The sequence below is a fragment of the Rhinolophus sinicus genome, chromosome 3 (genome assembly GCF_057876585.1).
Source record: "Rhinolophus sinicus isolate RSI-liver-muscle chromosome 3, RSI-T2T, whole genome shotgun sequence".
NCBI classification, from domain to species: Eukaryota; Metazoa; Chordata; class Mammalia; order Chiroptera; family Rhinolophidae; genus Rhinolophus; species Rhinolophus sinicus.
In genome coordinates this window covers 141246948-141272532 of record NC_142503.1, presented here as the reverse complement: position 1 = coordinate 141272532, position 25585 = coordinate 141246948, and positions in this window count along the sequence as shown.

The following is a 25585-nucleotide window of genomic DNA, read 5'->3' as shown; positions in this document are numbered from 1 at the left end:
AAAGGACACCTCTCTCAGGTGTTGTAAAGATCAAATGAAATTATATTTAGCTACCATGGTGTCATGTGCAAACAACATATAAATACTGTGGTGAGTGCTACTGTGACATGGCCATGGGTATCTCCACACAGAAGGGGAAAAACTAAGGTTCAGAAAGGCGAAGAAAATTCCCCAAGGTTACATAATGGTAGAATTGGTTTTTAAACACAAAAATATTTGACTCCAAAGCTCATCCTCTTAACTGGTTCAAGTAATTTTATGAACTGTTTGGTTTTTCAGTCCTCACGTGTGTGCACTTTGGAGTTAGACAGGAAGATATTTAAAAGTTGACCCTGCTACTTACCAGCGGTGACTCACGCAACCTAACTGATTTTGCTGGGCCTTAGTTTTCTCATCTGGCAGGATTAAATGAGATTACATATGTAAAGTACTTAACACACAGTAGGTCTTCTGCAGATAGTTTTTATACTGTCTGTTTGTATCTCTAAGGCAGATCCTGAGAAAAGGGTTTGGATGGATTTGGGAGTGCAAATCCTCAGAAGTGCAAATGAGAAAGTGGGGAAAGTGAGACAGGGAAAGAAGAGTCATTAAAGGAATGTTAGTGGCCAGGTAACCACTGTGAGCAACTGCAGTTCAAACCTACCTAGACCATCTGAGAAAACGGGTGGAAGCCAGCTCAGGATCATCCCACTAGAGCAGCAATTCTCAAAATTGAGGACAGTGCAGAACCCGCAGGAGGGCTTGGTAACAGATTGCCTGGCTCCATCCCAGTGTTTCCTGTTCAGTACGTCTGGGTGAGGCCCAAGAATATGCATTGCTAGCAAGTTCCCAGGTGCTGCTGGGGTTGCTGGTCCAGGGTCCACAGTTTGAAAACTACTGCACTGAAAGATGGAAGGGTGGGGCATCTAGCCACTGAGTGGTCCCCTACTGATTGAGATGCTCCATTGTTTGAGGATTGTCTGGGGGTTATTAACTCCCACACACACATTTCCTGGTTGTCTTGCAATGGTAAAGCAAGTTTGAGCAGCACTACAGCAAGCTTTTAGGCAGAGCAACAAAGAAACAGATGCTTAGAGGTACAAAGCTAATGTCTCTCACAGCAGTTGATGAACCGAGGTCAGCTGAAGGGTCAGGAGGGCTATCAAAACAAAGTATCCTCCATACTCTCTCCTCCCTATTTTTACTGCATGTGTGGCCATTATTAGTCTCTAAGCTGAAGGGCTGGAGTCATTGTGGAGAAATCTCTGAACCCAAGGACTGTGAAGGTAGAAAACTCCCTCAGCCTGAGGCTGATAGCAGCGCTGGACTCTTCCAGGTCAGTGATTTCTTCAACAAATCAAAGGAATGAGGAAAGGAATGAAGCCAGAACCAGAGTAATAATGGTGAGGGACTCTAGAGTGACCAGCAGACCCACTGTGACTCCACTGAGGCCCTGAAGGCTGCAAAGAGGATGCATTTTACATGCAAATCATGCAGAGCGCAGAGCTCTCCCACATGCTCTTTATGCCCAGTGGGGAAAATGGCTAACACTGGTGATAAAATTGGGCTGCTCCATTATTCTGTTCCACATGCACATTTAATTGTCAACATTGCAATAGCTTTAACTGCAAATAAGCACAATCTCATTGCCCATCAATTGTTTGATGGGAGGAAAACAGGCAGTTTGGAGATGATTTTGAGATGAGAAACATCATTATTTTCTTTCTGTATGCATTTTTGTTTTCATTCTTCACTTCCCTCGCCCTCTCCTCCGTGATCATATTTTTCCACAAATTCAACATCAAAATACTACAGGCGATAACAAAAAAACATTCCAGCATTCATCTGAGTCCGGAGAGTTTCATTCCAGATATCTGTAATAGTATCTTTTTCTCAAAATACTTTTATATATCTTAATCCATGCTTCATCATAACAGTGCTTTGAGTTTAGGAAGTTGGGAGAAAAATTACTTATTTGCAAATAAGGAAACTGAGGCACAGAATAGCAATTGACTTGTCCAGGAACTGAATGGCAGTGATTGAGCTTATTCCCACTAATCTTGCAAAGCATTGCATTCAATTTTACTCATGTGGTTAGAAAATCTTTGGAAATATTGATCAATGAGGATAGGGAATTCCCCATAGTTCCTCTTCCCATTATTCAAGGTAGTAGCAGAGCTCTCTGCTCAGTGCCCCAGGGAAGGTATGTGGTTCAAAAAGTAGTTAGCCCTGGAGAATTCCACAAGTTCCTGCAGTAAGTAGGAAGAAGAGTAGAAGAGCAGAGGTGGGGTGTTGGAAAGGCGACATGGAGAATGGAGAAACATGGAAAGGAAAATTCCCCCAGCCCAGAAAAGGACTCCCTAAAATTTGGGAAGAATGAAAAGAGAGGGCTGTGTCCCAAATCAGCAGGGATCCATAACCCCACTTCCTAGCATTAAAGCCAGGAAGGTACAAGACCCTGAGAGGAAGTACTGTGGGTGTGGGACCCCCTAGGTACCGATCCTGAACTCAGCAAAGATTTTCAGAGCCCCAGCATGTTCAGGAAGTAAGTGCCCTAACACCCAAAAGGATTATGAAGACAAAGACATAAAAAGTCTCAGCTTAGAGACAGTTGACCATTCACCAGAAGTTCCCCCAAATTCTCCCTATCCCCCAAACTTGGCCACCTGGAACTTGGACCCATATCCATGAAGCAGAAGCAGTGTAAAGGGGGAATCCTCAGAATCGCTGAGTGTTGACTATCTATCAAAGGAAGAGTCACTCTGAATTATAGGATATAATGCAAGTGATATTTCACCCACCTGAATTTAAGGCTGAGTTTCTAACCTGTTATGTTTCTTTTGGTACCAGCAACATTCTTGAACCATGGAGAGTCTTAGCTAACAGAAGTGAAGATTTCTCTAGACTCTGCCATCCCAAAAGGCTGGTTCTCCCTCCCGGCCTTTCCTCTGCTGCCTCCTGGCTCCAGCGCTACATCTTCCTGGATACTTGCTCAACACACCCTCCACTACCACCATCAAAACACCACCCTGTAGTAGCTGCTAGATACCTAAAAGTCATCATCAGTCTTCTCCCCACCCAATCCCTTGGGGATAAAACACACAAAGAACAACTTCCATGAGAAAGAGCAGATAACTGATGAAATTCTCAGATGAGGATGTCGGAGTGGGGAAATGCAGGGGTCTAAATAGAATCTTAGGAAGAGGTGTGAGGTAGGAGCTTCTTATGTTTACCAAAATGGTCATGGGTTTGAATACTATCACCCTAGCACAAGAAGAACAGCTTCAAAATCTGGGCAAGGCCGTTAGAGTGCTGTAGACATAGAAGCCACACGGGAACAAAGGTTCACAAGCACTGCCTATTGTTAACTCATAAGAGGCTTTGGAACTATGAAAAACCAGGAAAGCGGGGTGGATCCCAGCTCTACCATTTATATGTGTATGAGTTAGGACAAGCACCACAGATAATTGGTGTCTCACAGGATAATGCTAATACCAGCAACAGCATCTCGTCATCATCACCTCTACAACTATTTATAGCTAATACTGATTGAGAATTTATCATGGAACAGAATTATTTTCAGCCGCACACAAACTGTTGGTAGTATTACTTTTATCCCTAGTTTCATATGAGGAAATAAGGCACAGAGAGGTTAAATGGGTTGCCCAACAAGATAGGCGGTGCGGAGCCAGAGAGCAACTCCTGCAGTGTGAAATGAGAGCTTTGAACCACTCTGCAAAGAGGTGTCAGGGGGATTAGAGGAGGCAATCTAGGACTGTTAGATATACTATAAAGACATTCAAAGGGGACATAATCATGGGAAAAACAGGTTCCTCCCTAATTCATAGGGTACTAGTCAGGGTTCTTGATTGCAAATAGGCAACATATCTCTGGTAAACCTAAGCAGAAAGGGAATATACCCAGAACCACAGAAAGCCTGGCAAATAAGAGTTGAGTGGACTAAGGGCACTAAGGCAGAGTGAGGACACTGCCAAAAGAACAGTCCACTCAGGGTCCACCACCAGCTCTGCTGACCCCAACCATTGACCATGATTCCACAGACACCCGACCATGACACCTGACTCTAACTCATTCACAACCACCAGGAATAATGTCTTTCTGACCCCACCCCCACCTGTTGCCTCCCACTCAAGTTCTAAAGGCTCAGTCGAAAGCAGCTGATTGGCCACACTTAGGTCACGGGCTCACTCCCTATCTTGCTAGAGATCGACATGGGTCAGCTATGGCTACAATAAAGCTGCATAACAAACCACCCCAAAATCCAAGAGCTTATAACAACAAACATTTACTTTTCTGGCTCACTACAGGTCAGCTGAGTTAGCTCCATTTCAGACTGCAGATGAGTCAGGATCAGGTCTGCTCCGTGAATTTCTCATCTCCTTGGACCAGAGGCTATAACGGCTATGTTTTTCTCATATGTAACGTCATCAGTACAAAAGCATAAGCTAAAACGCTTTAAGCCTTGTGAAGCTCTGGCTTAAAACTAGGATACTGCCACGTCCACCTACATTCCATTGACCAAAGCAAGTCTTGTGGCCAATCCCAACACCAGTAGAGAAATATACTCTCCTCACTATAACGGAAGGGACTGCCAGGTCACATGACAAAGGCAGGGTTATATATCATTCTAATGAGGGAGGGTCTAGCATATTGTCAATTCTATCACATGGGCCAAAAAGAAGAAATGTGTTTCCATTCCCCAAAAGGTAGAAAAGGTGTTCAGCTTCTACTCAGTCAAGATCAAGCAAGTTCACCACTCATTTCAAGAGGGAGGCCTTCGGGAGACAAGAGGATCAGACTGAGGAACCTCAGACAGGAAGAATTCTCCCGCTGCACAGGGTGACTTACAATCTCAACATAAGGTCCAGCTTAAGGTTAAGATTCTATTGAAAGTCTCTGAAGACGTGTACTTATTTGGTATGTTTCATCCTGTGATACCTACCAATTGTGTTAGTTCCCTGGGTGGTTTTATTTCATTTTTTTTTTGAGACAGTTATTTTATTAAAAATCAGGAAATATCACATTGAAAAAAATTCAAGTGACAGTAATCAGGTGCTAAAGGATATGCAAGTCCTATCTTGTGATAGAGAAGAACTAACTATATCTTTACAGGATTTGCAGTTTGAGTGGTTTATTAAATCTGACACCAGGTCTGCAATTACCACCAATTATTTTGTCATAGTGTCAGTTCCATTTAAACTGAGAAAGTTAGTGATGGCAACTGCTTATTTTTAATAACTGATTTCAGAGAAAACCATTTTTGTGTCCAATTGCTACTTCCTGACCTTCTGATCTCCAAATAAAAAGCCTTGTACCTGTGGGGTTACTTGAATGAACCACACCCAGGAGAGCAGTCACTAGATGCTATTGCCGGCTAACCTAAATTATATATTCACTAAACCGCTCATCCATCCTACAAACACATAGGTGTGCCCACCAGGCGCTACCCCTGCAGTAACGTCCTTCTAAACACACTGCATTCAACTAAAATGCTGAACATGAAAAATCCAACCCACATTACTAAGAAGGACTTCATCCTCTGAGCAGGAAGAGATTTCACAGTTTCGTTTGTTGTGATGATTACATGTAAAAAATGTATCCTTCCAGCTCTATAAATCAACCCCCTCTTTACTCATTTAATAAGAAAGTGGGTGGCCATCACAACAGTTTCTTAAGTGAACTTCACTCTCTTCCCCTATAATTCACAGAAACAGCATTGCCAGAATCATCTTCCTGGTAATATTGCTTTGCACCTGTCACTCTTATTCAAAAACAGTGCCTACTGAGAACAGACTAAAACCCAAAATGCGGTACTGTCTCAATTAAACCTATTCCAGGCTGCCTCTGTCCAACTCTTATTTTTCAGTAGTCCTTCTGGAATATGTAAACTCCACGAGGGCAGCCTGAATCCTCACTATTAGATTAGCTACTGGCATAATGCCTGTACATAATATGTTCTCAATAAATATTGAGTAACTGAATGAAAAAGAAAAACAGCTGGGTGGTTTGTTTGACTGATTTTGTTTGAACTCATGATCCTTGGGGTGAACTAACGGCTTTCAAACCTCAGGAATACAGGCAGCATTCCTTACCCCTCACAGGTCAGCGCATGCCACTAGCAGAGTAACACCAAATGTGACGTTGCCAAAATGAAATCATTCACTTGTTTTAAATCCACCTTTCTTTCTATTTTAAGGCACAATCTCCCACAAAACACGTCAAATTTATGTAATTTAGGGACTAAATATTTTATACCTTACTATCCTTCTCTTGTAATTTCAGGCACTTGTTCTTAGCATTATATTCAAATATCCCCACCACCACCAAGTTTTTTTGCTTGACTTGGCTTCTTTTTTTCACCATCCTCCCTTAACTTACTATTATGATTCTGGAATCTAAACAACAAAAACCCAGAAAGTATAAATTTAAGATGTTTTGACCATCTAATCAACCAAGGTAACTGGATGAACGAGGTGTCTAGAATGAACTTTGACATAAAGAGTGAACACTGGTGAGACTAGATTGAGGTCAAGTTTTTCAAATTTTTCCAGTTTTGATGTAGTAGGGAAGAAGGAAGACATGAGGGAAACAGAAGGTACTGGGGAAAATTCTGTACATTCTTATTTAAACAGACACGCATACAAAGTCTGAGAGGACCTTTAAGCCTTTTGGTAAAAGCTTCTCACTTGAGGCAACACGTATCATCTCAAACTCTGACTTTTTTTTCAGCCTGAGCACAGCTGCTTTAGGAGATGGAGACTGAAATAGAAAAGCAGCCACGGTGATGAAATGTGACAACTTGCTGGAGAAAAGACATGTTTGATGGGCTTTCCAACTGGATGTTTCTAAAATTTATGGCAGTTTCAGACAAGATTTCCAAAGAAATCCTTTCTCTTGCTTATTTCAAGTCTCTAAATCTAGAATACCCATATCACTGCTGCAGAGAGGCACCAAAGAAAAAAGTTTCTTCCCAACAAGTTTCACAAATTACATTTCACTCTTCAAAGGATGTGTCTCTCCTCGGCAAACTCTGGAATCTCTCTCAGATCGCTCTCGCTCATCTTCCCCAGCAATGTCACCCCTTATTGTAGGTACAGTACTCGCTTCTTCAAGACTTGTTTTCTCATCTGTGCAGTGAACATGTTCGGCTAAATAATTTTTAATGTCCCTTCAATGTGTAACATTCAGAAACCCAGATTTCACAGCAAACATGAAAGCATTTTGAAGGGCACACTGAATTGATAATAGTGGGGAAAGGGACACTTTAGAAACATGAAGACAAAAAGACAAAGAAATGTTTTAAAATAAGGATCGAGCTTCCAATAACAGCCAAGTAAAGAGCCTACTTCACATAGGATAAACCCTCTACATAATCCACATAGAATATACCGAATAAACTCCCCACAGTCTGTATATGAAATATAGACATATACACGAAGCAACTACATGGAGGCACAAGAGAGTGAAGAAAAGTAGATTCCTGTGAGAAGTCTGCATGAGGGAGTAAGAACTCCAATTTCCTGCTTCTCTCACAGCCTGAGGGCAGGCTCAGTTAGCATACACAGAGCATCAAGAGTGGGTGGGAAAATTACAATTTTTTTGGCCTAGGGTATCAGAGACCCAGTCCAGGGCAACTAGAGTCACTGAAGAAAGAAAATTTTGGAAAGAAAAGAGCCATAAAAGGAATACCCAAACTCTGCCTGCCCACATGTCTGGCTGACTCCTGAACCATGCATGCACAGAGCAACACTCAACACACCTCACCCAAAGGTAAAAGATCTGAACTGAACTGAGTTTGGAACTGGGGGGAGAAAAGAGTTTGGAGCTCATATCCAACCAAGTTTGCTAGAATGAAAAAATATGACTCATCAGAGGAAATTAATAGAATTCAGTCTCTATAACATGACATTCATAACATGCATGATACAATCCAAAATTACTCAAAATCAAGGAAATGAGGAGACTTAAACACAATAGAGAGTGCGGAAGAAGCAACAGAGGAAGGCTATGATATTTATCCCTTATCTCCCTTCCTGTGAGGTCTGGCTTATGTCAGACCATCCCACAATGTTTTAAATTTTCACCTCCTTCATACTCTTCAATACCAAGTTATTTCTCTGAACTTCAAGTTATTTCTCTGAACTTTGTATTCAATGAGCTCTTTATTCCAGGTGATGATAAGGGATTTTTTCACCACTGCATGCCCTAAACAGCCAGACAATCATCCCTTATGGGATTTTTACAACCTTTTGCCCCAACTAGCAAGCCTGGATTCCTGCATTTTCCTTGAGGATCTGTTGCTTACAGTCTACTCCCAATACTAATATTGTACCACTAAGGTTCCTGATTGCAAACCATAGAATTGAACTCTAGCTGATTAAACAGAAAAGAAATTTATAGAAAGGAAAAAGTAGTTCAGCAAAGTAACCAAGAGGCAAGTTCTGCTTCCAGCCATGGTAGAGTAACAAGAAGTTCCACTTTAAATATAAAGATACAGATAAGTTAAAATAAGAGGATGGGAAAATATACCATGTAAACACTAAGCATAAAAAAGCTACAGTGACCACATGAGGACACAGCAAGCAGCCAGCTATCTGTCAGCCAAGAAGAGAGGCCTCAAACCAGACCTGCCAACACCTTGATCTTGGGCTTCCAGCCTCTTGAACTGTGAGAAAATAAATTTTTGTTGTGTAAGGGGAAAAAAAGAAGAAGGAAGAGAAGGGGGAGAAGAAGGACAGGAAGAAGAATTTTAAGATGGTGACAGCAGAACATTAAACCAAGCAGAAGCCTCTGTGACTGCATAGGTGGCACACCCACAAAGCATGTCTACAAAGCCAGCACACCCATGAAAGCACATGTACATGAAAGATACTTCTAAATCATAAAAGCTATTCTGCACAAGGAAAATCCTGTACATATAATTTTGGGGGGTTTTACTATAATATTATTTGGATTACTTTATAGTACTTCTGATAGCATTCCTCTGTGTGTGTTCAAGAATGCCTAAAAAGACCAATTCGTGTCATTTTTTGTAATTTTATTGAAGCAACTAAACTGCACATATTTTAAGTGTAAAACTTGGCAGTTTTCAACATATGAATCCACCCAAGAAACCATCACCACAATAAAGACAACAAATATTTCTATCACCCTTCCAAAAAAGCTGGAGTGCCTATATTGATATCAAAGTAGACTTCAGAACAAAGACATATTTCAAAAAATAGAGAGATATTTCATAATGATAAAGGGATCAATTCATAAAGAAATGATAGGGAGGCTGAAGAACCAGACTTAGAACATAGACAGGAACCAAGAGAGTCTTGGTAGCAGAGAACAAAGACATTCTCAACAATGGCAACAGCTGGCCAGCTATATGGGATACTCACTAGGGCCACTGTTTCTGTTCCCGTGGTACCCAGTGCACTAGCAATTCTGCCATCCTGTTCCACTGTGTATGATCTCTAAGTGTCACTCATGTCTTCAGATCCATATCCCTCTCAGATTCAAGTCCAGGGCAAGAACATCCAATGGCAAAACCTGCTTCATATACCCAAATATTTGCTACCAGAGAGCAGAGAGGAAATCTCTGGATCTTTCATTTCTAAAGTGAGAGGCAGAGCCCTACTTATCACCAAGATTCATACTTTTGGAGATACTCACAAGAGAAAAAGATTCAGATGCTGGGCTTTCAAAAATAATAGCAAATGACTACCTACGGTAGATAGATATTTCACATTGGAAGGCAATTTGGATATATATCCATAGTCTACATTATTTTCTTTTAATTTTTGACCAGGTAATTCTATTTTTAGAAGTTATTCTTTTATTTGTTTTATTCTTTGAGTTGGCACATGTTATTATATTAGTTTCATCTATACAACATCAGAAATTAGTACCAGGATCTAGGCACAAGAATGTTCAACTGAAATATTATTTATAATCCCAGGAAATTGTTAAACTGTTTTATAGATCACTCAGCCTCTCAACAGGAAAAGATGACACACTCAAAATAGGATATTCAAGTGACTATTTACAAAAGTATATGTAGGGGAACCACAACAGATAGTATAGTAACCCTGGCTGAAACTCCTTTATGCAGACGAGTGAGAGAAGAGAATAATTACGGGATCTCAGTTGGAGAGAACCCTGTAGACTTGACCTTTGGTAAGAGGACACAGCCAACCCGAGGTGACCTGCCAGGGAGAGAATCAAAGGAATAAAATACCTGCCTTTTATTGCCTCCCTCATTTCCTTCTCTCCCATTTTCTGCCAGGGCTCCCCATTGACCAAACCCAACAGGAAGCCAAAGGGCATAGGAACCCTTTGATATGGTCCATGAGATCAGTTTCCAGAGGCAGAGAATAAGGTAAGCAGAGGATGGAGAAAGGTGGACAGTGAATCTGGAAAGGCAACCAGAAGACAGTACATTCCATATGATAAAATCTTCTGTAGGCATTCATTAAAAATTATTCTAAAGACTATTTAATGGTAAAGGGGAAGTTTCCCAATACCATGACAAGTGGAAAACAGGACCCAAATTATCTAGAAATTATGATGCCAAATTTAAAAAACAGGAAAACAGACTGTGTTAATGTGTGAGGTTGTTTTATTTTTAATTTTTCTGTGTTTTCCAAAATATCTATAAGTAATGCATGTTATTTTTGTCATCAGCAAAAAATGAGATAACTAAAAAGATATCTCAACTAATAAACCTATAAACAATGATAACCAACACCCTTACAAGGGAGAAAAAAGGCAAATAGCATGTTTTCATGGATGTGCCATATTTGAGTCAACAAGCAGTTATTGACTCTGCCATATGCCAGGCACTATTCGGCTGGGTCCTGGGGACATAATAATAGAGAAATTTGTCTTTAGGGAGCTCACCTTCGCTAAGATAGTGAGACTTTGAGTGTGGAACTGGGAGGGGAGAACAGTGGCTGGAGCACAGCTATTCACAATGGCATTCACTACAAGTTACCCGTGTTTATGGCGTGCATAAACCTCATAGAGTCAGATAAGGCTGAGAGCAGCTGGCTGGAGTGTGTGCTGAGACTGCCTCATGTTGCAAAAAACATAAGGACTGGAAATGTTGTCAGTGTTATTGCTGTTCTGGGATCTATACCAGAAGTGTTACATCTGATCACAGTATGATTAACAGGGAGAGTAATTTTCTAATATTCTTACAGAATGAGCACATGATATCTGGGGGAGAAAAAGACAGGCTGGATTAAATTTACATGCCTCTCACATAATAGGTGTTGAATACATTTGATATTGATTTTTTAAAAAACAGCAAATAAACAAACTAAACCTATTACACTTGTTTAAAAAAAAAAAAAAAAAAACCCGTGGGTAGTAAGTACAAATGTTGTCCAAGGACTGAGATGTCCTATAAATCTGATTAGTTACCTGAAACCTTCCTGAAACCATGAATTAGATATATTTTTTACAAAAAGTATAGCCTACAGAACCTTTATGGCAAAAGCATCAGGAAAAAATTAAGCAATGAGTCACAGCCCCGTGTAAAGACAATCAACCAGAACCAATTTTCAGGCTTTTGTCAGGGCTGTATTTATGGTATGTTATAGCTAGGTCAGTCCTCCTTGAATAAGAGCCATGCTCTAAGTCCTAATTACCATTCCCAAATGCCTGTTAGCAGGACCTGGAACGCTTGGCATGAAGTGATACTGTGATTATGTTAAAGAGCTGGCACAGAGAAGGCCTAAGACAATGAGGGCGGGTTTGGATTGTAATGAACAAGATGTGGCCGTCATCCCCCTTGGGTGCTGCACACCACTTTAAGTCAAGAAACCAATGACACAAGGGATGTGCCTTCAACTGAAAGAATGCTTAACTAGGTCTATAGCCTTACTGAGCACCAAACTTCACAGGTATCCTCTACATCGTGTACAGTTTGTTTCCGGTCTGGATTTTACACTGTTAAAAAAATTCCACAAAAGATATAGACTTTTTGAAAGCAATGTCGGTTGATAAATGTATTTTAGTAGGCTCTAGATTTATTTTTAAGATTTTTTTTTAATATTTAATAATTTTGCTTAAAATATAGAAAAGTTACGTTACAGCACTGGAACCAAACCAACTGAGTTTAAAGTCCATTTGAGAGTAGTGGTACAACCTTAGGGAAATTACGACCACTCTGTGCCTCAGATTCCTCATCTGAAAAATGAGAAGACTAATAGCATCCTCCTCATGGGGTCGTTATGAGAACTAAACAAGTGAATACATTCAAATTTCCTGACACAGAGTAGGCACTGTTTTAATATTAGCAATTGCTATTATTTTGTAAAAGTCGTACCCTAGAGAAACCACAATACCTCAATCTCTCCAAATCTATTTTAGTCTTCATATTAAAAAACATTATCTTTTGTATATCTTAGGATATTTTATGAGACCTCAATTTTCAACCAGGTTGAGATTAGCTTTCATCATCTTAAAGAGTCCAATGAATGATAATATTGTGGTTCCACGTCTAATTTTATTTGAGAAAAATGAAGGAAGAATTCTTATAATTAATGAGCTATAGGACTTTTAGAATAGCTACTTCTACTCATAGGTAATAGATAGTACAAAATTCAAGAGACCTGCCCTCAAATTATCTCCTACATTTATTTTAAATCATTTACTTAAAAAACTGAATATGATATGTCCTTGCCCTTGAAGAAATCACAAACCAGAGGAGACTCATATAAAAAACTAATTATAATATCAATAAGATATGTTTGTTAATCAAAAGAAGGACAATATACAGATTGCCTCTTACCATCCATTGGTGCAGTGTATCAGGCATTGGGAACTTATGGGAGACAAGAATAACTACAAAGACAATGAGACTGGGTAGTTATCATCAAGGTGCAATGATGCTCCTCAGAAATAAACTAGATGCTAAGAACAATGAACAAGTCATTGGGAACTAAGGGTGAAAGCCAGAAGACCTCTTTGGTAGCACAAAAAAGTCCTTCTCTCCCGCAGTGCAAGGACAGAGAAAACCAAGAATAAGGGCCAGGATTTAATGGTCCAAGTGACTGAACTTCAAAGGATAAGTGCCCAACAATGGCAGGTCTGTTATGCCAAGGTCAGGACAAGGTTTCTCTCCTTGGGAAAACCTAGGGCCTGACATGCAATGGCAACATCTAGGGATGCCCCTGAAGATTTGGACTCCCCAGACTCCTCTGAATTTTCTGAGCTCACAGAAGTGGCCCATTCCCCTGTGAAGAGCTATCACTCCCGGTTTTCTCCTCACCCTGGAAGACAATGCAAAGACCTCTCACCAAGAAGGCAATAGGATTCGCCCACTTTTCCTCCTGGCCACTAGGCCTATAACTAGGGTTAAATCACAACATAACCCAGGCGGAAATGTGCTGGGATTGATAAGGAAAGAAAGGGACTATACCTGCAAAAGGGCTGCAAACCTACCTGTGTGTTCCATCATGTACCAGTTTGTACCAGAGTAGTATATGTGCACGTGGGACAGGGTTCTGAGTGTGTTTAATCAAGGTGACGGGAACACAAACTTAAAACAGGGAAGTGTGCATTGATTTGGGGGTGGTCTTCCAAGACTCAGAATTGAACACCTTGTCAAGCACCCCCCAAGAGATAGTGCAAGCTGGCTATGAAAATGGCTACTTGAAGCATGAAAAAAAAATGATGGTACTCTCTGAGTGAGGTTCCAATACCAAGATTGCCACAGCAAATGGTGGAGGAAGAAATTTAAAGACTCAACGAAGTAACCAAGCAGGAATGAAGATATACGTATGCCCGGAAGTCCCGCTCAATGATTGTTCCATAGAAGGCCCTACCATTTACCAAAACTATAATGAATGTGCTGGAGAGAGGGGCACCAGCACTATAATGTTCAGTTGTGTTACTCCTCTGCAGGCCAGACATGATGATAAGAGAACCTGTAATGGGAGTTGGCTTCCTAATAGCAATGGGAATGATGGGGCCCCAAACAATAGAGGACAAATGGTAGATTAAATTGCAATAATGGTAATGAATGGCAGGGTTGGTATGGCAGTCAAGGAACCTGAACTGAAGAAAGTTATACAGATGATTAATAGAACATCAAATACCTAAGGACAAAATAGATGGGTACTACTCAGTTCACACCAGCAGAAGAAATCAAGGATGGATGAGTGGGAGACTAAGTACAGTCACCCCAACAAAAACCATGCTCCCTTGTGGAGTGTCTAGATCTGAACCAGTTTTCAGATCCAGACCCCACTGTCTGAAAAAGTTGCCTGGGCCCCAGGAGGAAGGACTGTGTAATACCACAGCAAGTATACAGTGTAATAATTGTTCTGACTCTTCCCCCAAAGGGGCCTATGACCATTTATTTAGGTAAATATACACTCGGGAAAGGGGAACAGTCAAGACTATGGGACATAGGGATTCAAGACCTGAGCAGATACCTGGAGACCTGAAGTATGATCATAGACCTTTGCTAGAGTAGCAGTATATGGGGAACAAGTGATAAATGGGGACATAGCCAAGGTCTGGCTTATGATGGGTCTGTTGGACCCACAGATTAACCTAGTGGTCATTTCCCTGATGCCAAATTTATAGTTAGCAATTGGCAAACCCCAATACCGAAGAGGAGGTTGGGCAGGCAAGGTGGAGATTAGTGCTACTCTTAAAGACCTAAAGGATCAAAGGGTAGTTGCCCTCATAATATTCCCACTCTGGCCTCTATAGAAACTAGATGGATCCTGGAGGATTATTATAAACCAGGCCTCAGTGAACTGTCTCTATAAAGGGCCAGATACTAAATATTTTAGGTTTTGTGGGCTATATAGTCTCTGTCATGACAATTCAACTCCCCCATTATGATGTGAAAATAGTCACAGACCTAATGTGAGTATTTAAATGGCTATGTATTCCAATAAAACTCTATTTACAAAAAACAGGCAGCCGGGATTTGGCCCACAGGTTATCATTTGCTAACCTCCGATGTAGGTTACCACAACCTCTGTCAAACAGTAGCCCAATTGGAGCCACTATGTCAGATGTGGTATATACTAGAGCAAATGAACAGCGTCAGGTTCACGGTATATGGCTATTGATTTGGTGAATGAATCAGAAAAGAGAACCAGAAACAATTTGCATTTGTGTGAGATGGACATTATTTATTTACAGTTTTCCCCCAGGACTATGTTAACTCTCTGTATTTTGTCATACTATAATCCAAAAAGATCGGACCATCTGGATACCCCATATCATATTGAGCCTTCACATTGATAATATTGTGCCAATTGTACTAAATACACGAGAGGTAGCCATCACTTAGACTTTGCAAGACATGCACATTCCAGAATGTGGGAGATAAACCCTATGAAGATTCATAAAATGGGGCCACCACTTTAGTAAAAGTTATAGGGTCTAGTGGCCAGGAGAATGCTGGACATGCCCTCCAATAATTTATTTAAAAATAAAATATTGCCTGTTGTACTTCCTATCACAAAAAAAGGAAAGACAACATATGCTGTGCCTTTTTAGATTCTGGAGGCAGTATATTCTATACCTGCAATATGCAATATGGTAGCCATTAGTCACACAAGGCTACTTAAGCTTAAATTAAATTAAAATTTCAGTTCCTCGGTTGCACTAGCCATATTTCAAATGCTCAATAGGCACATGTAGATAGTGGTTACCATATTGATAATACAGGTATAGAATATTTCCACCAGTGCAGAAGGGGTTATTGGAAAGCACTGTACACCTAGAAATAAGAAATGTTCTTATCCATATACCTAGTGACTAAAAAGCAACCAGCTTTGGATGAAGCCCAGAGCAGGAAAGAGTTCTGTAGCAGGTCCTAACTCCAGTGAAAGCAGACTTGCCACTTAGGTCATACAATCCAGCAGATCATGTAATAATGGGAGTATCAACGATGGCTTATCTCCAATAAGAGATTCTTATTGGAGTTTGTGGCAAGCTCCAGTGAGAGGATCACAATGTAGGTCCCTAGGATTCTAGAGCAAGGTTATACCATCTGTACTGGAGGTTAGTGGTGAGGTTAGAGTTGGGATATGAACTGGGAAGGGGTGCTGTTATAACAGTGGTGGGAGCCATGCCATGAGGTTCTAGAGCAAAACCAGACTGTCTACCCTGGAGAACTAGCTGCTGTTTGAAAAACAACTCCTGGCAGGGCCTTGGAAGAGCTGGAAGGCCTATTGGTCTTATTCATGCTCATTCCCAGATGTACCACTTCCATGTTACAACTGACAATGAGGCCCACTCAGTCTTATGTTTTGTAGGTCAGATAGGATCCAACTCAAAATGGGCAGATCCAGATGCATGGTCACTTGGTATTTCATGGTAAGGCATTTTTTTTTTTCTGTGTCAGCTTCCATGATCACAACATCCACTGGTCATATCCCATTCCACAACACTCAGAGCTGCAGGCCTGACACAGTGTTGGATAAGCCTACTGAAGACACAGAGGAAGTATCATCCCAGAAGCAATACTTTCATAGAAGGAGATACATCATCCAAGACACAGCATAGACATGGAATGAAATATCATTATATAGCACTCTGTCCCCAGCAAAAAGAATGCATGGGTCTGGGAACCATGAGGTTGAAGTAGGAAGCACCCCACTTACCATCACTTCCAATGACCCACTTAGGAAACTTGTGTTCTTTTTCCCCACAACTTTGTGCTCTCCAGGGAAAGAGATCTGGTCCCCAGAGAAGGAACTTCTACCAGAAGACTAGCAAACTCCCCAATGAACTATAAGCTGCTACCTAGTCACTTTGAGTTCCTTGTTTCCAAGGGCCAGAAGGCAGAAAAAGGAATCACCATCTTAGAACAGTAATGATCCCTGGTCAAGAGAAAAAGGTAGGACTGTCTGCACATTTTCAGAAAGGAAAAAACTATTAAAATTGTAATACACAATATATGTCTATAACAAAATATGAATACAAGTCACGTTTGATCTCTGCAATTACAAGAGGTGCTCAAAGTGGTTACCATCAGCGTCCAGATACTTCTGATTACAGCAAACTACTGCTTGAGCAATGTTGACCAAAGTGCCCACTTGTATACATTTTTTGACACCCCTAGTACATGAAGAAGTGGAACCAAGGAAACTCTGGACTGTAGTAGACCAGAGATTCACCATGCAGACCCCTCTTCAGGGAAGGACTTGCTGGCCAACTTCAAGGAGAGTAGGGACTCTCTGAGGGTCTGCCTCAGCTACAGAGAGCTGCTTTACCCAAATTCATGTCCTTCCCATATCCAGTGACTGATCAAGACAGGGGTATAAAGGCTCAGCCATTTCAACCCAACATGGCACAACCCTGATGGGTAATACTCCAGAGCTGAGTAATAGGCCGGCTGAGGCTTTGTCAGGCCTGCCCCACAGCCCAACCTCTCCCTCTGCCCAATCCTGCTTCTTTCCCCTTCCTTTCTCAGGAGTTGTTCCCCCAATAAACATCTTATACCCCAAACTCCATCTTAGTGTTGGCTTCTAAAGAACACAATCTGCAAATGTGTGTGTGTACGTTTGTGTGTTTGTGTGTAGAAGGCCAGGCTGATGCTACAACCCAGCTGAATGTAATAATGTAGGAAAAATACCTTCCCCTTTCCCCTCCAAGAGTATCCTGAGAAATTATTCCTGAGCTAACACGTGCATCATTCAAAAAATCACTTTCTTCAGTGGTCAATGACTTTTCCAGGCTGCAAGACCACCAGCATCAATGTTAAGTGTGCCCAATCAACAAAGATCTTTTGGTAGCAGTCAGGTACAATACTGGAACAACATGACATGACATAGCAGCAAAAACAACAGCCAAGAGAATGGAACCGTTCAGCTGACTACACAGGGTTTCTAGTCCTTTCTCCATGGCAGGACACTTAGGTTTTTTAGACTTACTGTGTGAGTGTGTGAGCTAAAATTCTGAGATGATGACGACGATGATGATGATGATGACGACGACGACGACGACGATGATGATGATGATGATGATAGACTGATAGATAAGACACATGAGAGAGAGAGAGATAAAGAGATAATCTTGTGTATTGGAGCCACAGGTTAATTTGACACGTCTATTAGAAGTAATGTGAACTCATTTTGTACCTCTAAATTGATGAAACAAATCATACTGACAACTATTAAATGAAAAAAAGCAGGTTATAGAATAATATGCTTAGTATGAACTCACTATTATGAAATATATATATACATATATATGTACATATATATATATATACATATATATATATATATATATATATATATATATATATATATATCAATGCATTAATAGGAAAAAAAGACCAGAAGGCCACAATGTTGTTAGCAGTGATTATGTCACGATGGTGGATTTTTATTGCATTATTTTCCTATCTGTAAACTTTCTGTGATGAGTTTGTATTTTGGTAACAAAGAAAAGTTATTGTTTTAAATTTACTGAAGTGGTGAAACTGTTTTCCCTCAATAAATTTAGTTTTTTTTAAAGAGTGGTGTGCATTCTTTTCCTAAGAAATACAACTATTTCCCTATCTTTCCTTTTAAATAATTAGAACAGGGCTACCAGGTTGGAGGCCATTTCAGATGTCAATCTACAAAGTTGTCTAGATTGACAGCAAAAAAGCCATGGAAACTTTAACTACCTTCATAACCTTGATTATAGAAAGAAGACATCGCCTTTGTGATTTGTGCTTCGGAGAGGAGGGTGATATGGGCAAGGGCTCAGATGCTCACAGAATCCCCCATCCCCTTCCATGAGCTTTATTAAAGAGCTTTTTTATTTGCACACACAGAGGAATTGTGCAAATAAACATGGTATCATCCATATGCTCTGTGAGCTCATCTAGCCCAAGGGGCCATCCCTTCTGCAAGATCACTAACAGCTGTCCATGCACCGCCAGCTTGAACATCTCTGTAATGGGTAAATCAACCCTACTGGCAGTCCCACTTGGATATACACAATGAATCCAAAATTAAATTTGCCACATTTTCTCCCCAAACAGTATATTTTTATGTGTTCTACTGCCCCAGCCCTGACCTCCACTCCAGTAGACTGTAAACAGGTGAGTGACCCTATCTCATTTCTCTATAGCAGGGGTGTCCAAACTGCAGCCCACGGGCCAACTGTGGCCCATGATCCATTGTTAATTGGCCCGCAACAAATTCCAAAAACATATTTAGTTTACTTACATAAACCAGGTGAGGCAATACGTACTTCACCTCAAGTGAGTGGCCCGGCTGTTTGTGTATTTTACGACATACAGCCCTTGGTGAAAAACGTTGAAACAAGTGTGGACACCCTGCTCTATAATATTACCAGTGCCTCGAACAGTGCAGATAATATAACAGTTACTCGATACATGTTGTGGAATTACTATTGAATGGATAACAGGTACCCCAATGATTTTCTTTAAAAATCCAGCTCCCTTAGTAAGCTTTTGTCTTTGATCAGCTTGTCTATTCAATTTCTGCTGCCCTTCTTTTGATTGTGACGCTGTGCTATCTTGAAAGCAGTTGGTTTCTGTCAATTTTCTTTTCCTAATTATCTCAGTGCCCATATTCAAGGTCATCTATTTCAAGGAGCTTTTTGGGTATCAACATTCTACATATAGTCATATTCTTCTGCTAACCCTCCTAAATAAGATTTGACAGAGAAAGGCATTTTTGAAATTTAAAGGTGAAAGAGTAGCTCAATATAATAAAAGCTCCGTAATTTGAACTAAGTACAGGGAAGGTCAGTCTGACAGTGAAAAGTACAAATTATGAAATCATTTTTTTAATAGAGAGTGACTGTTCTCACATATAGGAGGGTTATAGATCAAAGTAAAAATGTACCTTTAAAAAAATTGATGATATGTTACGGTTGGGAAGAAAGATGGAAACACAAAGGCAACTAGAGGCAGAAAGAGGTAACTGGCTGAGGCTAGGGCACAGGACACCAGGAAAAGTCAACTTTAAGAACACAGGCTCTCTGTAGAGGTTGCTGAACTATCCAAAAATAGGATAGATAACAGGAAGTAGGAAGGAAGAAATGTCACCCATGCTTTGACCTGAACTACAATCATGACCAAACAGGTATAGGGTTTGAGGTGAAGCAGGCATCACTGCAGTGGTGAGGAGAAAGGACTGTCAATTAGCAGTGAGCACCTACTGGACATCTAATGCAGGCCCCTGTGCTGAGCCAGGCTCTGGAAGGACCATACACGCTATACAAGTTCCAGGCATAGGACCTAGGCTGCTCACCTAGGCCCAAACTCCATGAGGACAAATACCATCTCTTATGAAACCCTGAAAGGAATAAGCAAGACCCTATGATGACACATGATAGTGAGATACAGTCAGACTACCAAAACCAAGTCTTTGTGGACCAGCAGAAACCATCATGGAGGACATGGATCTCAAGGGTAGTTGGATGGGTAGGATTTGGGTAGAGACAGAAGAGAAGGGAAGCGGGTTTGGTGGGGAGAACAGTGTGAGCACAACCCAGAAGTGAGGAGGGGTGTGGATGGCACTGGGGACAACAGCTGAGGAGACTGTGGAGGCTCCATGCAGGGGACTGGTGGGTAAGAAGGCCGACCAGCTGAGGCAAGAGGGGGTCATTGTGCAGTCACTGTGTGCCAGGCACTGCTCACAGCACCAGCCAACAGCAGCAAACACGACAAACAAGGCCCCTGCCCTGAGAGACTTATCAGGAACCAGCCCAGCTACCATTTAGTAGAAGCAGAGATCTCATTGAAAAACTGATAGTGAGATGAAAAGCACACATAATAAAAAGAGGAGAAGTACAAGTAAACCACCACCACCCCCCAAAAGAAAAAACCCTGTAAGTTTTGCCCAGCTGATACTAGCAAGGGAGAGGGAGGTGGTTACATAAACTGGTAAAAACAATCATCTCTACCATTGTATTTCTGTACAATTCTGCATTACCTGGCAAGATAGGTGAATCCAAGTTAAAGAAAGAAGGAGGTGAGGTGGAGAAGAGCCACCAAAACAATTATGCCACTTTAAAGAGCCCACCAAATCAGAATAAATGTACTACTGATTTTTTTTTTTTGAGAAATACTAACTCATGCCTTAAACTGGATCTCTATTTACATATAAAATAGTATGTCAAATATTTGCAAATCAATCTAGTCTCTAGAAAGAATTTCAGATTGAATATTTTCTTATTTGCATGAAAAAGCTCTTCATAGGATAAACTAAATTGAGAATAATAATATGCCTTTAAACATTTTTATTCCTATCCATTCCTTCACTTCTTACCAAAATAGTCAATGACAGGTTCATCTCAATTTTCAGCTGCAAATATTATTTTAGAGAGCTGCCAGCAAGTGTAAACATCTTCATTCACTTTCTTTTAAATTGCACGATTTTATTGTAAATTACTCAATGTCAGGGACCTAGACAAGGGACCACATTACTCTGGAAGAAGTTGAAATATTGTATTAGAGACTGGAAAGCTGTCATGGCAAATTTGGCATGACCCACCACCCCGACTCCCACCCCAGCCCCTACCATGTTCCTTAAGCTTCTGTAACTGAATCATAAGTCTGGGAAACTTAGTTTGGTAAGTATGGGAAGACGATCTTAATTGAAAAGCTCATTTCTAATGAAATGTGAGGTGGTAAAAGGTTGGGGTGGCAGAGTAGATCATTTGAGTCTTTATTAATAACACCAATTCATTTTAATTCAGTGAAGCACATAATTGGCATCAAGCTTTTCAAGTTCACCACACATTCCTGTGCCTGGAATCCCTAATATTTTAAAAACTTTTCTTATTTGGTAATAGATGTTTTAATAATTTGCATTTTAACGAGAGGTTACTTGCAGCTGACTTATACTAATTGTAAGTGTGTAGGGTTTTACTAAGCCAGTGGTACCCACCAGCAAGTGACAAATCTTTTTAAGTCGTAACTTGAATTCCCTGTAATTATTCTGCAGTCAGCTAAGACTCCAGCAAAGAGATGAATGAGACCCCTCGAGATTATTGCACCTTGAATAATCAGAGGCGGTCCGCAGGGTCAATTGCTGTTTCAGTTTGTTCCCTGGCTGCTGCATGTAAATCCATTTACTAGGAGCTCAGAGAATGCCTGATAGCTGTTTGTTTCATTGCCTTTATCTCTGCGACTGCAGCCATTCTGCGATGCAAGACCCCAAGGGCTCAAGCAGGCCATCTCCATGGAAAGCCAGGATGATGCAGAAGGGCTGTGTTTATGAGGAGACAAAAGAAAATTTTCTCTTATTCACAGGATGGAAGAGAAGTAGAATTGTTGGCTTAGTGAAAAGACTTAGGACTGAGAGTCCAGAGACATGAGTTTTCTAATCCTCCTTAGCTGAGATAACTAACCAGCCAATCACACCAAGACAAATTTCTTGTGGGGCCTGTACTTAAAGAACGTAAGCTGAAGGTACATGTCATGCAGTTCTCTATGGCAAGAAACACAATGTGGTGTAGCAAAGGAAAAGAGTTAAGAAAGAAAAGCAAAAGGAAGAAGTCCTATCATGAAAGTAAAAACAAACAAGTAAACAAGTCACCCGTGAAGCTCTCGCCAGTGTAGAAGCTGACAAACCAGGGCCTGCCTATGAGCTGAGTAAATGTGCATAATGAGCTGGTTTAATTGAATGATATCTTTTGAATACCTACAGGATGTTATTGAGGTTATAAAGATAAATAAGAATAGCCACTGCCCTCAATCATACAGCCCATAGAAAAAGACATACACAACATTATTAGTAAGCAAATGGTGTGGATAAATCTTGTTCACTCAAATAAAGTTCGATAATCTTGCAGAATTCAGGAAGTAAACTTTAGAACTCAGAGGTTTCCAAGCATGGCTGTGCATTAGAATTACAGCACAAAGCTTTTTGGAAAATATAGATGCCTGTGTCCCAATCCAAACTTCGAGAGGTAAACCCCTGCAATCTATATTTTTAACCAGCTTTTTAGGTCACTCTTATTCAGCCACCCTAGCACCAAAAAAGTTTGCAATTTTAAAACCAATGCAGCCATTATCATAGCTTTCCCAGTTCTAAAGGGGAAAAAAAAAGTCACCTTCATTAATCCTCTGGACAGAGAAATGGAAACACTTCCTTTAGTCCGTCTAAAACCCAGAGTAACTTTATCCCAGTTCACTTTATCCCAATCCTCTGTTATTTACAGTTTGTTTTCTTTAATAGTCAGGGATAGGAAGGAAAGAGAGGGGATGTCAGATTCTCAATTTTAATGGACAGTTCTATGAGTATGAGGCAGGCTTATTAGGTAGCCCTGTGGAAATGCATTTAGATTGTACCTAAGAACAGCTGGACATATTTGGGAAGTAAAAGCAGCTAGTGTGGCTCTTAAAGCCTGCTGAGATGATTTTGGTATAACAGAAAGGTTAAATGAGGGGCTCACCGCAATGACCACACCTCTATTAGGTAATAATGATGGGACTAGATCGAACCGTCATCCCTGAATTCCTAGTAAGCTCTTCCCACAGAACTTACAGCCATCTCCCTTAGTGGCTGCTGGCTGACACTAACGGAAGTAAGGCACACAGGGTCTAGGTCTCCTGCCAGGACACTTATTTACATAGGAAATAGTACATTCTCACTATGTACTTAAGATATATTATCTCAAGGTTATTTACTTAGTTATTCAAACAGAAAACTAAAGTTCACATTTAGTGCTTCCATTTCCCCTGAAAAATGTGTTTGTGGCTAATGAATACACAGTGAAATAGTGAATCACCATCCCTGGCTTCTGAATTAATCTAAAGTTGGGGGAGACCGAGCCTGACATGCTGGATTGCGGGTGGCCATGGGGCAGGGCTGTTTAGCATCCCACAGTGAACCAATATGGAATGTATAAGATGAAAACTCCCTGGCCCAGGAAAAACAGACAGAGGCAGACAAGTACATATTCTAGGCCTGATTGGTCAAAAGGGTGAGAGCCAAGATGGGTAAGAGCCTCAGTACGACAGGGCAAAGTGGATGCAGGGGCAGCAAACTGTTGTGCTTTTATTTTCACGATGTGAAAATTGAAACTCTCTTATGTTGCTGGTGGAAATGTGAAAGAATGCTGGCGCTGTGGAAAGCAGGTTGGCAGATCTTCAAAAAGCTAAACATAGAATCACCATATGACCCAGCAATTCCACTCATAGGTATAGACACAAAAGAATTGAAAATAGATACTCAAACAAATACCTGCACACTAATGTTCATATTAGCACTATTTACTGTAGTCAATAGGTAGAAAAAGACCAAATGCCCATTTGGTCTTATCCATTCTTCTGTTAATGGGAATTTGAGCTATACAATCAAGTATTATTCAACCATAAAAAGAAACGAAGTAGTAATATGTGCTACAATGTGGATGAACCTCAGAAACATTACGCTAAGTGAAAGATGCAGACACAAAAGGTCATTCATATATTATATGATTCCATTTATATGAAATATCCAGAATAGGTATATTCATAGAGACAGAAAGCAGATTAATAGTTGTGGAGGGCTAGAGGGAGGAGGGATGGGGAATGACTGCTTAATAGTATGGGGTTTCCTTTTGAGGTGATAAAAATGTTTTGGAATTAGATAGAGGTTATGATAAAAATGTTTTGGAATTAGAGGTCATGGTTTCACAACAATATGCATGTACTAAATGTCACTGAATTATGCACTTTAAAATGGTCAATTTTATGTTATGTAAATTTTATCCCAATTAAAAAGAAATCCATATGACCTCATTGAAACCCAAGTCTACAAATTCCTGAGTATTGGATGTGCTGGGAAGGCATTGTGATTGGAAGTGAGGAACCAAGGGCTACGATGTTTGGGGGGAGGGTGGGGGCAGGACAGCAAAGGGCAGAGTTAAGGAACTGGGGGCTTTCTGGAAGCTCAGTCCCTGAAACAGCACACGGTCTTCACAAGAAAGATTCCTCTATAGCAAGTGACCCAAGCAGCTGACACATCGCCACAGGGCCACAATTTAGGGGGGGGGAAGGGGGAGGGAGTGCATGTACGACAACATTTCATTAAAAGAGCCAGATGGGGACAATAAGTGTTTTAATGAAGAAACGTCCATGTTAAGGCCTGTCTGTCTTTTCACTTTTGCTTAAATGAGTTTTAAATGAAGGACTGACTGCAGTCTAATCTTGCAATTCCATAATTAATTAAGAGCTAATCTTTGGAAGCAGCTGAATAAACCACCACTCATTTGAAAATTTTAAGGTCACTAAAAAGACCCCCGACCCCCAAAAAAATCTCAAAAATATGTCTTCCAGTACTGATTATTCCTCCTGTTTCATATACATTAATTAGGTAGCTTTGTGGAATTGATGTCACCTCTCTGGACTGTGAAGCCAGGTATCACCCAGTCCTACTTTGCCGTATTACAGAGGAAGAAATCGAACACCCGTGACCCCTTTGTAATTCTAACATGCTACCAAGAAAAATCCATTCCTTTTGGTTTTGGAGACATTTTGTTCTAAGGAGACTATTTTAAAATGCAAATGTCCCTGGAAAGTGTTATGTTATTATCATGTTTTCGTTTGTCTCTCCACAGTTTTCTGATACCCAGTTGAGAAGGAGAGATGTAATAGGATAGATAG